A 16,175-nucleotide genomic window follows, 5' to 3' on the forward strand; every position below is an offset into this window, starting at 1 on the left:
AAAGGGAAAAGGAGAAGATGGGGAGAGATTGACAGAGAGTGAAAGAAACAAAAGGTTTGACAGAGAGGAGGGAGAGAGGGAAGAACTTCTGCAGGAGAGGGAGAGGAAAAAAGGGAGAGAGGTCCAAGTTTCAAATTATAGGAATGTGAGTTGACATCAATAGAGCAGGAACTTCTGAAACAAGCAGAAGAAATCTTACGCAAAGGCAAGAAACTGATGTAGAGAGTGGAGATTCCTGAGAGAGATGGGGGGATGATTAATAGAAAAAGATTCTATAAGGCATGAGAAAGGAGAGAATCAAGTACATGGGTAAAAAGGTTACCTGAGACTTAAAATGAAGAGAGATCTGGGTTCAAAACAAGTATCGATGGAGCCAAAAAGAAGCATTGAAGTAAATGGCCATATATAATATTATAAAGAATAGCAGATGATATAGATTTGTGAGGGTCCATTATTTCGGGAGGGATAATCAAAGCTATTTTTACTGTCCATAAGTTTATGTTAAAGTTCATGAAAGTTTCTGGTCTTTCCCACACTTTGATATCTTATTTAGAAAATAAAATCTAAGTAAAACTCTAGTCAAAATAAATGAGTAAATAGACAGACAGTAAGATAGACATTTTATTGAAAAACCTCCAAACTGGTTACAAGTCACAAATTACATCAGGACAGGGGAAACCAAATCATATTTGTAGGCTTAAGGGAAGGCACTGGAATAAAGACTAAAGATTCTTAATGATAGAGGATCCCAATGGGTATGAGAGTAGGTATGAGAGTAAGAATCAAGTATATATAAGTACTGGTCTTTAAAAAAGGAGCACTCTGGGTAGTATTTTATGAAACTCAATAAGAAATGGAAATCTATAAAGTATTTTACAGACCTTAAAATGACATATAAATAAATGCTAGTTACTAAATTTGAGAAATGGATAAATTAGCAGCTTGATGACCATAGAGTATGTGGAGGTGAGAAATGTATAGGATGTCTGGAATAACAAAATGGGACAAAGACATGAAGATTCTAAATGTCAGAGAGGGGAGGGTCTTTAAGCAAGTCACTTTGGCAGCAATACTGATGGAGAGATTTCATTCCTGAAAGATTCAGAAAAGTCAAAATCTTCCTGTGCATAAATACATGATTATGAATTGCTTCTTTTTTATAAACTTGGTCCCTTTTGTATGTCAATGGGAATGGGTTCAAATCAAGGTAATGAGACTGGTGAGTAAATAACTAATTCATCCAAAGAGGTGGATGAAATGGAGTTGTGGCTGGGAAAGGCCCCAAAGTAATGACAGAAAATCAAAACAAATCACTAAAGTAAAACTTCTGAATCATCTTTGTCCTTAAACAATATCTCAAAAGATATGACTTCACTGGTGTTAAGTACTTTTTAGTTAGACCAACACTTAATGTTTTGTCCACACCACAAACTCCAATCATTCTATCCTTCCCTTTTCTAACAGTTCATTCCACTAGATTGATGTCACCTTTCTTCTCTTCACAGTCTTGGCTTCATATTTAACAAATTCAACAAGACATTTATTTTAAATCCTCTTTGTCTTTCTACCTTAATACTGTTGTAACTTGCCTTTCCACCCAACCCCAAGAAACATCTCCATCATAATCCAATAATTAAAATACTTAACACATCCATTCTGTCAAACTTCAATGATTCTAAATTACCAAGTGCCAGTGATCAAACCCCATATGCCATCCCCTACTCATCCTTCTTCCTATCCCCTACAATTCAGTCTCTAGATCAACCTCTGAATCTAAAGTTCAACAGCCCTCTTACTGCACTCTGTGAAATGCCTGCTCCATTAGTAAAAAATTATTTCATCATCAACCTTTTCTTATTCCTTCTACCTTCTTGAACTCACAGAGTCCTGGCTACAGTTTCAGTATGTATCTTACCTTTTCCATTACTGCTCACACTTACTCAGACATTTGAATCACTAGTCATGATAGGGGAGTATATATACCTTGCTCCCCATTTTCACTACCAAGCTCTTCCTCAACTATTATTACTCAGAAACTTCTCCTACTCCAAGGTTCATTCAATACACAGTTATCATTTAATCAAGATACTGATAGTAGTTGTCTGCTGAGCTCAGAATATTCTCTTCCCTGATTTTAATGCCTGGAACACAGGCTTTTTCTCCTCTCCAAATCTCCCCTCATACTACAGTAGAAATGCTTTAACATATATATATATATATATAGGCTTTTTCTCCTCTCCAAATCTCCCCTCATACTACAGTAGAAATGCTTTAACATATATATATATATATATATATATATATATATAAATACTTCCTGCCACTAAATTGTTCTCCTAATTATTCAATTTTCTCATTTCTCATAACCTAATCTACCTTGCCATAGATACATGTGGAAACAGTAATAGCTTTGATCTGTCTATCATCTGAAAGTGTTCCACATGCATACTCATTAACTGAAATTTCTTTAATCTGATCATAAACTGTTGTGATTCTATCATTCCCTCTACCTTATAATTCAGAATCCCATTTTTCCTTCTAACTGCTAACTCTAATCCCTTTAGCCACAGTTCCTTCCCAAGCCATCAGTCCTACAGTGGATACACTCTCCTTCCTTCTCCAGATTGATCTTATGGTGAAACAAACCTTACCCTCTTCCCTGGTCTATTTGGGTAAAGCGGGATCTAAAAATTTTATCTTTCCAAATTCTAGCCTTGGACTATTCCCAAGAATGATTGCCTTCATTCTTGCTAAATTAAAAATCATGCAACCATGTTAACTTGGTCCATTAAAAGGACCCTCACTCCTATGTAAGGCAATCCTTTCATACTTCTCTAATGAATTCATTATCTCACTCCCCAGAGTGGCTTATACAAACATACCTTTTAATCTTACCTCAAAGGTATCTTAAAATTTAAAGTGAAAAATAAGACAAGGTCGTCCTCCTTTAATTCTCACAGATGAGAAGCTTGTCTTATATTGCTGAAGGCAATATAAGGCAATATAAAAATGAGGTCATTCCCAGAGTGAGCTGCTTTTAAAAAAATTATCCTAATCCTCATCTCACATCATTCAGATGTCTTTTACCACTATTTTATCCTCCACTCTTGTTTCACATGAAGAATTAGTCCTTTTCCTTGTCAAGGCTAACACTCTGCATGCCTAATTGATGCTTTATCCAAAAGACTTCCCCTCTATTATCCATATTTCTTCATAGATTTTACTGTTTCCCATTCTACTGGCTTCTTCCCTACTGACTTCAAACATACTCATTTTCTCCCTAATGCTCAAAAACCAATCACTTGATCTAGCTCTGTCTTTTGTATGTAAACTCCTTGAGAAGTCTGTGGATAATAAAAGCCCCTTTCTTGCTCTAATTTTCCTTAACTCTTTGTAGTCTGCCTTTTGAGTTCTTATGGTATGAACTCAACCAAAATCAATCTCTCTAAAGACACTAATTATCTTACTCGTCAAATCAAGACCTTTTTATACTTATAGTTTTTAACCTCTCTGTAGCCACTGATACTGCCAATCATCTATTACACCTTAATGTTCTTCAAGTTTTCAAGACATTTATTTCTCTGCCCTAGTTTTCCTCCTACTTATCTAATTGAACTGTTCTCAGTTTCCTTTTCTAGATCTTCATGTGTCAAGGTTAGAAATCACGGGTATTCCTCATAGTTCCTTCATTGGTACTCTTCTACCTCTGTATAATTTTGCTTGGCAATTTCATCAACTCCTTTGGATTTGAGTATTATCTCTATGTTGATGATCCTCAGATATATTTATCTAGTCCTAACCATTCCCTTGACTTTTAATCCCACATCTTCAGCTGCCTATTGGACATTATAAATTAGATGTCTTGTTAGACATCTTACACTCAATATTTCCAAACCTGGCAAAACCATCGCCAAAAATGAGCTAAACCAGGTGGAGGGTAGAAGTGAAAGGGCTAAAAACCAATCAGTGAGTTGGGGGAGTGTCTATCCTAAGCATGTGAAAACTTCCTTTAGTGGAGTAGTCAGATGAGAACTGAATTTGAGTGGCCATGAAGGTGGCTGAAACAGGTCTTGTGGAGTTCTTAGAACTTGTATAGGCAATAAAGATGCCAAGTTCATCCATAGCATCCCAAGACATCACCAATCATCCTGACTGATATCTTGACATTGGACTTGGATCACTTTAGAAGAAAGAGTGAAGCTAGAGATTTTGTGTAATTCTGCCTCACTAAAATCCAATTCATGCATATGTCAAGACTCACCCTTAGTATTTCATTATTTTGTTATATCATTGGTTCTCTTTAAAAACAAGGACAAAAAACTCACTCTCTTCTCTCCCCCTCTTCCTTTCTCTCTCCTGCTGATCCCATCCCAAAAAGCTCTAGCAGATTTTGCCATGTTATAGACTGTAGACATTTGGTGGGCAATTTAAAGCTTATAAAATGCTTATAATTTTACTTTTTGTAATTTTCCAAATTATTCAATTTTCCCCCCATTTTTCCTCCGAACCTATGGCCACAGAATCAGTGGATATAGTTCTAATGTTACTGAAAAATAGCACCTTCATACTACTGGTTCTGAAAAGAATTAAAGCCTGTGACTCTACAAAAGACTAATGTTTAGCCTTATTACTTCTAAGAAAGAAACTAAAAAAGGTTATAAAGAAAAAAGAAAAAGGATAGAGAAATAGGAGGAGGAAGATAGAAAGGAAAGAGAGCTAAGAAAAAGGAATGCATAAGAATTAAAGAATTTTAGGGACAATAAAAGAGGAACAAAACTCAACTTCTACATTAAGAGGAACTACAACTATATCAGAACAAATAGTTGACCAGGCTCAGTTTGAAGCCATCAGTATCTTCCTCCCACAGTTTCCAATTGAAATTTACACATTAGGAACTTTTACCCATTGTCCAAAGGTAAAATTTAACAAATCAACTTCTTCCACATGACATTCTTTAAAATACTTATAGAGGACTCTCAACTATCTGACTAACTATTTTAAGCTTAATCTTCACAGGTCCTTCAACTAGTACTAATGTTTATTGGTACCTTTAATGAAACGTAGATCTAAGAATTAAATACAAGATTTCTAAAGGAAGCTAGACTTCTTTTGCTTAGTGATTTTTAAGGATTAAAAATCTCTGGCCTATACCTCTCAACCCTGATTTTTAAAAAAGCAGATTTTTTTGGGCAATATTTGTTCTTTGTAAAATCATCTTGGTTGTTAATTTTCTTCAAGCTGAATTCTCATTAACTATCTCATAAGTAAAAATGTCTATAATTTTGTACGGAATTAAGGTTTAGCTTCCAGGCCTAAATATAAAATAATTTCGAATTCTCTTTTTTTATGAAACTCAAAATCTCTTTTCACTGTCTCTCATTCTATAGAAGGGCAAAGCAGCATGAGTCTAATATATACACAAAAGGCACACTCTCTAACAATGTTTCCATGTTGATATTAGTGATGCCTGAACTATTCAAATTACAAGCAAAATCTGTAGGCACACCAAGGAAGAAACAAAATGTAAGAAAATAAAATATGAATGATAATGTATGAAGATAGTACAAACACCTATGATATGAAAGCTTGCTTACTTACTAAATTCAACCTTTTAAAGCTCAAGTGTGGCTTCCTGATGAGTTGGAAAAACCTCCCCTGTGGGCTTTTATACACTTCACTAGGGAATCAGCTACTTACAGCCAATAGTCTTGAGTGCATTTTCGTCCTGAACAGGTGCTAATTAGCCTAATTAACAGGCTAGATACTTGTTAGCTAGCTGGGGAGGGGATTTAACCTTAGCATTGCCAGATCCTGGGAAGTACTTGCCAGAGCACGTCTTAAATCCCTTACTAACTAGCATGTTGTCCAGGTTCAAGAGATGGTGGGGGAATGTGAGTGGGGGTGGGGTCAATACTTCAAAAATAAGCATCAGAAAGAATACATTTTTCTTCACATTAAAGAAGCTAGAGGAGCTAATGAGGAGAACATTAATCCCAGGTTGCTTACAACTACTAAGAAGGAAGAAAATTATTCACTCTAAAGAACAGCTAATTCAGGAGTCAAATACATTTGCCAATCATTACCCAGAGCTGCAGGTAGAATCCTGCTCCTTAGCTAGTATATCCTGTAAATGACATATTTCAAGAGTTTTCTAGACTAGATAATAATAATTTCTGAATTTACTCTGCTATTTGGGTAATTCTTGAGCTACTGTTGTCAATCCCTATCAATCTAGTTTTCACAAAAGAAGTTTCTGAAATTCTTCACCTCATTGTATTGTTAGAAAAAAAATCAATATGAAAAGAAGTAAAGGTGAAAGAAATTATAGGACATTTGGGAACTATTCTAGTTCCAAGAATCCCTGTTCTTACCAGAAATTCCTCCCTTCCCCACTATCACCACCACTTCAACCATGTCACAAAGTTATTGTAGTATAAAAAGTTCAACAACTCTAAATGATTATAAAAGCCAAATATCTGAAAAGCCAACATTTAAATTAGCCAACAACTTTTAGTCAGAAAAAATGAGATTTTTATTAATACAGGTCAAGTGGTAAAATCCCAGATTTTTCCAAGCAATATTATGAATAGCAATATAAAGTCAAGGACTAATGTGCATATTTTAAACTTCCTTTTGATCTTCCTTATTAACTGTCAATTGGGTTTTTTGGGAACCTCAATTCTGCCCCTGTCCTTTGAGAACTCACCCCAAGGAAAGTCCTAGCCTCACCCATTTGAGACTGAACAATAGACCTTAGAGTACTTGATATGATTCCAGTTCAAGTGGGACTATCAGACCTAATCAAATGTTAAATGCTTTTTTGTCCTAGTAGTTTCTCCCACAGTATCAGAGTCCTCTCCCAGGTGGCCCTACCCTTGACTGGACCTTTCCTTTTTGTATCCACTGTAAACCATCAGCCTCTCCTAGATAATCCTTTCTTGAACTTATTTCCTTATAGCCATGTAATGCCAATCAATCAATCACATTTCTCAGTTCTTAGTGTTCCCCAAATGGTATATAAATTTCCCAAGTTCTATTGTTCTTGGGAGAATCTGATTCTTCCCAGAGATACTGTTCCTGGAGCCCCAGGGTTTTGACTCTATGTATTTGGTGGCACTAGGCTCTACAATAGTGGCCGATTATTGGACCTATCTTTTTCTCCATTAAAGATTTAGTGTTTCTGACTATTTTAGTATCTGTCTTTTTCCACTTTGACATAAAAAAAGGCGTTGGTTTCTTAAGTTTCTGTATTGAAACCCTAAGAATATTTTCTATTCCTTCAACACAATAGAGCTGACTTTTGCATACAGCATAAGGAAGCACAATGCCTGGAGCTTAGTGCAAGTTCCTTCTTCAAGGTAGAACAGTAGTAACTAGATCAATATTCCTAAAATGTCTCTTACATGCACAATCTTGAATCACCTTACCTTCTTTTATATTTGATGTTCCTCAATGAACTGCCATTCTTGTTCTTCCTCCATTACATCAATTAATTAATCAATATGTCCTTAATGAATATTTCCTAAATATTTTGTTATGTACATATAATACCTATCTATATATGTATCAAAAAAGGAGACAAAACTGCTCTCTAAAAAAACTATTAGAAAACAATTAAAAGCTAAAATGTCTACAAAATAGATGAAATACAAAAGAAGTTACAAATGACCTGAAGGAGAAGAGATTAAATTGAGGTCAGAAAAGGTATAGCAGTTGGAAGGAGAAGAAACAAGTGGAAACATATTTAAGAAGGTTATTGTGGCTGAAAAGAGGAATATCTGGTAATACACAAGTAACTTATTGGTCCCCTATTTCTTTCTCCATACTATTGTAAACCTCTATTGAATTCAGTCAATAAAAATATTATTGAGCACCTATTATGTATTGGAAACTGTGACTGGCCATGGGAGATACAAAAAAGGGTAAAACATAGTCCTTACTCTCAGGGATCTCACAATCAAAGGGAGGCTACAGTATGTATCAGAACTGAACCAACAATCTACAATACAGAATACAATTTTAAATTAATAGGAGGAAGGCAGTAGAATGAAGACAAATTGAAAATGATGAATAGAGGAAAGACTTAAGTTTAAATCTTTGCTAAAAACATTTGGCTATGACAGCACATTGACCCATCTTTCTATGTCTCAGTTTCTTCATCTATAAAATGGTAATATTTCTACTGACTGCCTCACAAGGTTGTGAGAAATGTAGCCTATAATAAAGAAAATTATTATTGTATTATTTATAAGTTACTATATTATATTATCATAAACTATTATTCAATTACCTTTGTTAGTTCCTGTCAAACTCTGGAGAAACACTGGGGCCTGTATGTTTCTCTAACTAGCAGTTTCTAGCTGCCCCTAAGAAAATCCACACATACCCCAGCAGTTTCCAAAGGCCCCAGTTCCTGAAGCCCTGTCAAAGCTAACCCAAGGACATTTCTGCAACATTTTTTCTGTAACTTCTCAATATTTCCCTCCTGCAGACCAGCTGTTTTGTAAATACAGACTATCTGCCCTCATGCAATTTCCCAGAACTAAACCTAATAACTACTCCCTTGTCCCGTTACTCCTGGGGCACTCCTGTCTGAATAAGGCAAATTGTAATTCCTTGACCCTGAACAAATGCCTCACTATTTATTAATTTTTAAAACATTTTATGTGGACCTAATTGGTCTGAGTTTTAATAGGGTGACACCCCTAACCCCATTCTATTAGCTTTTGCCTCACTGTCTATATTCCTCACTTCTTATATTCAATTCCAAAGGGAAGGGCCTCCCTTAACTCCTGTATTTCTCATCTCCAAACTATCTCTTTTTTCTCCTATTTTCTGTAGAAAACACAATTCTCCTTGTGGTTAATCTTATGCTCTCCAAATGTGCACTTTACCTTATCTTTTTCGTCTATTCACATCTGTATATGGCACCTCTTGATTCCTTACTGGTTCTTCCACTCCTAATAATTTCAATCAAGTAATCAGATGCTGAAAAAAACCCTAAATCTCTCTTTGGTCCCTTGACTCACTTAGGCTATTGTAACCTCATTGTAACGAGTTAAAATGGATCGAAAGAGATGAACTGATTAGGTAGGCATGGTTCAGACTAAAAAATTCCTGCTAGCATAAATCAGAGGCACCCTCCCCTCATCTCACAGCAATAGGATTGGCTAAGGAAGAGACAGCATGTTGATCCAGATAATAGACCCGTAAGGCCTAAATGCCTTACAAATACTTATATGTAAGAGAACAACAATTCATTTGGAAGGAAGTGAACACTATGCCATCTTATCTTTGCACAGGATCCACAAAAGATGGATAGTTCTAGGGGAGGAGTTGGTTAAAATGAGACATCAAATCACTTCAACTGTGGGATTGCTGCCCAGCTTCTGTTAGAAAAGGTATAGTACATAACTAAAGAGCCTTAAGACTGCTCTTATCCCAGAACAGTTTTGGCCTATGAACTCTACTAGACTGAAGCAAAGGAACTTAACTGGTCCTAAAAAGACAAATGTGCCAGCAGAGACTGTAAGATCAGAAGGAATTTCTGGCTCAAGGAGAGCAAAGCACTCAAGATAGAGGCTACTCTAACATCATGAAAGGATATTTATCATTAAAGCATAAAGATGGCGATGTCCCGTCTCTTCTCATACTCTTACTTTTGCCTCCCAAATAAACCATCTTGTTACTGTTCCTTTGTTCTTGTGCCAGGAATACACCCCTCTACCACAATCCAACACTATTTGAATCCTACTTTTATGCTTATTAGACCAATTTAGTTGCTAAATCTTCAAAGAAAATTTCCTGATCCAATTCTTTCTCAATAAGAAATTTTATTTACTCTCAGGTATAATAATTTGTGTTTCTAATTTTTTATTAGAATTAGAATTACATTTTAATAATGTAATTAATTTTAAAGTATAGTCTTTATATATTAATTCCATATCATAAACATTTACTTATTTTATGCAATATTACTTGGTGATTGATTACTATTTGTGCTTCTTAACATTGGTCTCCTCAGCAACAAGCAGAAAGTTTGGAACTAAGACCATGCTCACTGCTCCTTGTATCCATTAGCTACAGTGCAAATATCACTGCCAGCCCTGGACACTTCCACAACAAAAGTTACTGGACACAAGGGACTTAATGTAAGGTAGATATCAGGTCGACATCTTATGGATCTATTATTTGTCACCTAAGACTTCACTAATTATTAGTAATTTCACACACTGACTTGATGCAGTTTCTTCCCCTTGTAATAGAAAATATTGGAGGGAGGTATATTTGATGGGTAAATGATAACTAACAAATCAGGTAGTTATCTTCTTTTTGCCTACTCTCCTCCGATTACTCCCTCTTCTTCAGCTTCCTTCTAAGTCATTCAGGGTGAGCTATGATGTTTCAAATGATATAGTCTTTATCTTCTTTTATCTCAAGTAAGGGGTTTATTAGGGAAGACAAGAAAGGGTATAACATAGAGGTAAGAGGGTTGGGGTTTCCCTATTATCTACAGTGAGACTTAGGTCTTGAGGATACTGAGGGAGATGGCAGTTCAGTCACTACCATGAACAGAGCAAGTCAGAGAAATTATGAATTATTGTCTTTCTTCTTTGGCCTCCAGAGCACCAGGGGCACCTCCAACTTGATTACCCCAAGTCTCAGAGATAAACCCAGTTTCTTCCTTTAAAAGTCACCATCATCAGCCAAGAAGCCCAGAAATCAGTCAGCAGTTGGTTTGGCTCCAAACTGTCTTTACCAGTAACATTCCAAATCATTTGATTGACAATAAAGTCACTCAGTCTTTGTTTCTTTCTTTTTGCATGCCTTATAATTTCTCTCTTCCACACCCTCTACCTATAATGTATATCTAACCTCTACAAGCATACCTATTTTCCTAAGCCAAAATATAAGGACACATGTCTATCAGATACTTTTCTGACACCTCTCATTTCTGATGACTACTATATTTCACAAATTCAGCAATGTAGGGCATTAAAAATTATATATAAGACCAGACACTCATAAACTGTTATATGAAGAAAATGAAATTACAAAAGTGTCACTTTCATATTAGCAGATGTGCTTAGTTTTAAGTAATAATAATATACTATGAAGATTAATTTATGATGTGCCATGTATTAATAAACTAATTTTCATGTAAAGCTAAGATAAATATCACTACCATGACCAACTCACAGAACCAAGAAATAAAGTAAGTACTAAATCAACTGAAGTAATACACTCTTTTTAAAAATTAATTTATTATAGATTAAAAAGAGAACTAGCATATTAGTGGAAACTGACCATAAGCAACAAACTTCTAGGGCAACTAAGATACACTGTCATGATCCAACTTATAAAATAACCATGATTTCTATGGAATATATAAAGGCATAATGGGAAGTTTATAATTTATAATCCTATGTAGTATTATAACATTATGTCAATTTTATAACATTAATCCAACCACTGGTTTTTATAATATACAATCACTTAAAATAGTGTCATATTGTACTATTATTTAAAGCACATAGAAGTATGTTTCATTAACATTGCTCTATGAATTTTTACTAGTACAAATATATATTGTAGAAAAACATTGAACATCTATATATAATATTGATGATTCAACTCCTTTGCACAAATAAAGCTTACAGTTTCATTTGAACACTGTTTTGCTGTTTTTTTATATATCACGAGCATAGATCTTTGGGGTCAGATAGCACAGGTATGGAGATGTACCAGAGTATAGATATTTCTAGTACCACATGTCTTTTATTCCATGTTGTAGTAGGATACATTGATATTCATATATCGGAAAATAGTCAAAAATTTATTAGCACAGATCAGATATCTCTTTTATTATGTCCTATAGATCACCTAGTTTTTTAAAAAATGTTTGACTAAATTGAAAAAAATATTTATTAAATGCCTATTTAATTATTAATGCCTTAATTATTAAGGCAATGTGCTGATAAAATAAAAATGTTACATAAAATGAATGAACTAATAACTATGAAAAATATCATTTAAAGTACAGCACATACCTAAGCTTTTTCCTTCTTAGGGGCTTTTAATGTATTTTTCACATGGTCCAGTTATGCTATCTGAAAATCTCCTTGGCAGGTATACTCTACACTCGGGAATATTAAATGATTTCATTTTCTGGTAGGAATATATACATATTCTTATGAGTGTGTAATAGGAGCAAGAACAACACATATACATGCATGCACATATATACATATATGGATTTAGAAATGTAAACTTCTAGCAAATTTGAATTAGTACTTATAACTATTTGGTGATCTTCAGGGAGAGTTACCAATATAATTTAAGTGACTAGGTGCACTGATCCCAAAGGAGAATACCTCAGACAGCATATATAATGGGATCCAAAAACAAGGTAAAGAATTTTAAATGGGAAAGAATTTTAAATCTTAACACTTTATTCAAGGAAATTCTGGGGTTTCTATCAAAATCATATTATCAGAACAGTGAAAGCAGATATATCTGGAGCAGTTTATTCCTCACCTGCACTACTCTAAATAAAACTTGAGTTCATACATTATCTATAGTTAGAGTTAAACATTTCTCTTCGGGGGCAGCTGGGTAGCTTAGTGGATTGAGAGCCAGGCCTAGAGACAGGAGGTCCTAGATTCAAATCTGACCTCAGACACTTCCTAGCTGTGTGACCCTGGGCAAGTCACTTGACCCCCATTGCCTAGCCCTTACCACTCTTCTGCCTTGGAGCCAATACACAAGACAGAAGGTAAGGGTTTAAAAAACAAACAAACAAACAAACAAACAAAATTTCTCTTCATTTACACTTGTAGACTATGTAGTCATATGAAAAAAAATTGTAATTCTTACTATTTATATCACTTCCATTCTCTAACAAGAATCATTTGGTTTGGAATAACTAAAAATAAAATCTTATCTTTTGAAGAGATCCAAGTCATAAATTAATAAGATTGACAATAATTTTTCTTTATTTACTTTAACAGAAAGCGTTTTTTCCCCCTTGAAAATCCTTACAATCTGCATTAAAATTAATACTATGAATTGATTCCAAGGCAGAAGAGTGGTTTGGGATTGGCACTGGGTTTAAGTAACTTGCCCAGGGTAACACAGCTCCACATTGTTTGAGCTGTGAAGATTGGATGTGCCCGCCCTCCCCCATTGTAACAATGAAGGCACTTAGCTCTTCCTTGATTGTGAAGATTAAGTTGTAATCCCCTGTCTATTCTTATATTTTAATCCCCAAAGTGTAAAGCACAGTACTCAAAATTGAGTATGGGGATCTACCCATTTTGGATTTTAACCACAAAAAGGTGTGAACACCCATTTCATACATTGAGTAGGAGGTCTATGACCCTCCTATGAAAGAGTGAGCAGTCCTGGATTGCAGTATCAGCTGTAATTGGTAGATCTAAGAATTTAGGGAAAGTGACAGAAGAGAAAAAGGTCTTTAAAAGTGGAAACAGAGACACACAGAAGTCAGACACAAGGACTTGGTGTGAAGACAGACATTTGAAAAGAGACACTTGGAGAGAGACACCTAGAGTTTGAGGCTGATAAAAGAATCTGTGGATTGAACTAAGAATGTGGTGAGTGTAAAGGCTGACTTCCTTCCTTGCCCATTCTGGAGGCATGAGCCTCTGGGAAAGGACCATTGGCTTCAGACTCCTTTCCTCTGGCTGGGGCCTTTGAATTCCAATCTGGCTGAGAGGAAGCCAGAACTTTCTCTCTCCCCTTTTCTCTCTTCCTTAATATCTTCCTTCTATTGTAAAAATAAACTACCATAAATTCCATTTTACTTTACTAATTCATTTTGGGAATTTAGAAATTAAATTCTTGGCAACCAATTAAATATTTGGTCCAACCATAAAATTCAACAGATTTGAATTTAGGACCTCCCATCTCTAGGGTTGGCTCTCAATCCACTGAGCTACCCAGCTGCCCCCACCCCCCCCCCCCCGGAAGCATTTTTGAACCATAGAAATGTTATGTGATATCATTTTTCAACATCTTCAATATGCCTTCTAATATATGATTTTAAAGTATTATTTTATTCTTTATCCAACTCTAGGAGGTAGATGCTCTTATTATACTTATTTTACAAATGAGGAAACAAAGGCAACTGGAGCTATTAACTGAGTTGCACAAAGTTATACAACCAATAAAATCAGGTCTTCCTAATTCCAGACATGGTCTTCAATCCATAGTGATACATATCTGATCCTGAATGATTATTCCTGATTGAGCCTCAACTTTGAAGCACCTTAACAAATATATAATGACCCTGGAAATGGTCATTTGCATTTGAACAAATTGTACACAAAATATTAACTCATATATTCCTCAGTAAGAATACTGAACTTTGGACATTTTTGAAAACAGAGTACTTAACTCAGGCACTAATTACAGGGATGAAAGTCAGTATCAGAAAAATAATTGTTATTTTATTCCTAATTTATCAATAATATCACAAGATTGCATAGATGAGTGTAAAATATTTGGGAAGAATAAGATGAGATTAATGAAGGAAAGTTACAAAAAAAAATCCTTCTAATATGAAACTATTAATGCAATGTTTCAAAATATCAAAATCTTTGTTATTAGTTTTTAGTTATTAGTTATCATTAGTTACATTCACTTGACTACAAAAATTATTTCATACTAATTTCCATATTTTTATTTGTAGTATGTTTAAAGAATTACTAAATCAGGAAGCAAGACTGGTTACAAAAAAATCTAGTTGGAAAAAATGACTATTATTTTGACAGAATTTTTAAAAAATGAGATAAGACTATATGTTTGAAGATAGAAAAAATGTCATAAAAAGAACTGGTTACAAGAAAATAAATATATAAAATTATTTTTTATCTCAAAGACTTACCTATATCATAGGCAAAGGGAATCTAAGAGCAATTAAGTAATTTCTAGAAGTGATGGTTAATCACATTTTATCATTTGGATTTATTTGGCAGGTATAAAATGGATTGTCTAGTCTAGTCGTAAATATGTGATTTGCTGGGTACAGGAAAGGCAACTTTTTCAAATTTAGCTATTTCATTGTCTTGGCCTTTGTCATCATCTTGGCCTTCTAGTATGTCAGGATGATCTAAGGAACCATTTGTGCTCAAGGTAAGATTAGCTAGAAGGGTTGAGATGTATTGCCCAGTAATATCAAGAGTTCAGTGCAAAATTGACCCTTTCTAGGACCTTAGTCTAGAGAGCAGCACTACAATATCCTTGCAAATAACTACCTCAGGACTTTTGTATATTGGAGCATTAATAAATCATTATTAGAGAACAACAGACTAATTGAACTTAATTACCAGAAAATATGATGAGGGTATCAATTTATTTAAATTATCTTTCATGAATACTCAAAAGCTTTGATTCTTACTGAATAGGCCAACTAAGAAAAACTACTAGTTTAAACAGGGAGTAGGCATAAAGAGAAATTTAGACCCATTTTGACCTATGAAAGCATTTCTTTAATAATTAGAGCATATATGACGATAGTGCTTTAAGACTTGTAAAGTGCTTTAAATATATTAAATTATTTGATCCTAACAATTAACATGGCTGGTAGGTGTTTATTTTTTTTATAGATAAAGAACATGAAGGACAGAAAGTTTAAGTAATTTGTCTAGGATCACACAGCTAGTAAATGTCATTGTCAGGATTCAAACTTAGTTCTTCCTTACTTCAAATTCTGTGCTCTACAACTGTGCCATGTATGTGCAATTGTGTATGAACATAGTACTTATGTATGTATATATATTCTTGCATAGATAGAATATTCAGGCTGAAATAACATCTCAGCTCAAAGAAAGAGAGACAGAAAGACATTGTGGGTGTTCATCTCAGATGAGACTCCTATATTATTTATTTCTCCTTTCCCAATGTATTGAAATCCTACCCATATATCAAGGTCCAGATCAAACATCACCTCTTCCATGAAGTCTTTGATGACTGCCTCAGACAGAAATTTATATTCCTAGACTACATTCATTCATTTATCACACTCTATTTTTGTATGATAATTATCTAAATGGATGTGATTTTCCTAATTAAACATAGTCCCCCTTTTAGGAAAGAAGAGATATCTAACATCTTCATATATACCCTCAGCATAAAGTTACATGGTCTTCCTCATT

General features: G+C 34.6%; 1 protein-coding gene and 1 long non-coding RNA gene across 4 annotated transcripts in view; one reads left to right on the forward strand and one right to left on the reverse strand.

Annotated features, from left to right (window-relative positions):
* Window positions 1-16,175, reverse strand: part of ZNF407 (zinc finger protein 407) — a 670,437-nt gene that overhangs the window by 275,408 nt on the left and 378,854 nt on the right. The gene's annotated exons all lie outside the window — the stretch shown is intronic.
* The window catches only part of LOC103101872 (uncharacterized), a 99,459-nt gene that overhangs the window by 81,616 nt on the left and 1,668 nt on the right, over window positions 1-16,175 (forward strand). The window lies entirely within an intron of this gene.

This window comes from Monodelphis domestica, chromosome 3 (assembly GCF_027887165.1).
Source record: "Monodelphis domestica isolate mMonDom1 chromosome 3, mMonDom1.pri, whole genome shotgun sequence".
NCBI classification, from domain to species: domain Eukaryota; kingdom Metazoa; phylum Chordata; class Mammalia; order Didelphimorphia; family Didelphidae; genus Monodelphis; species Monodelphis domestica.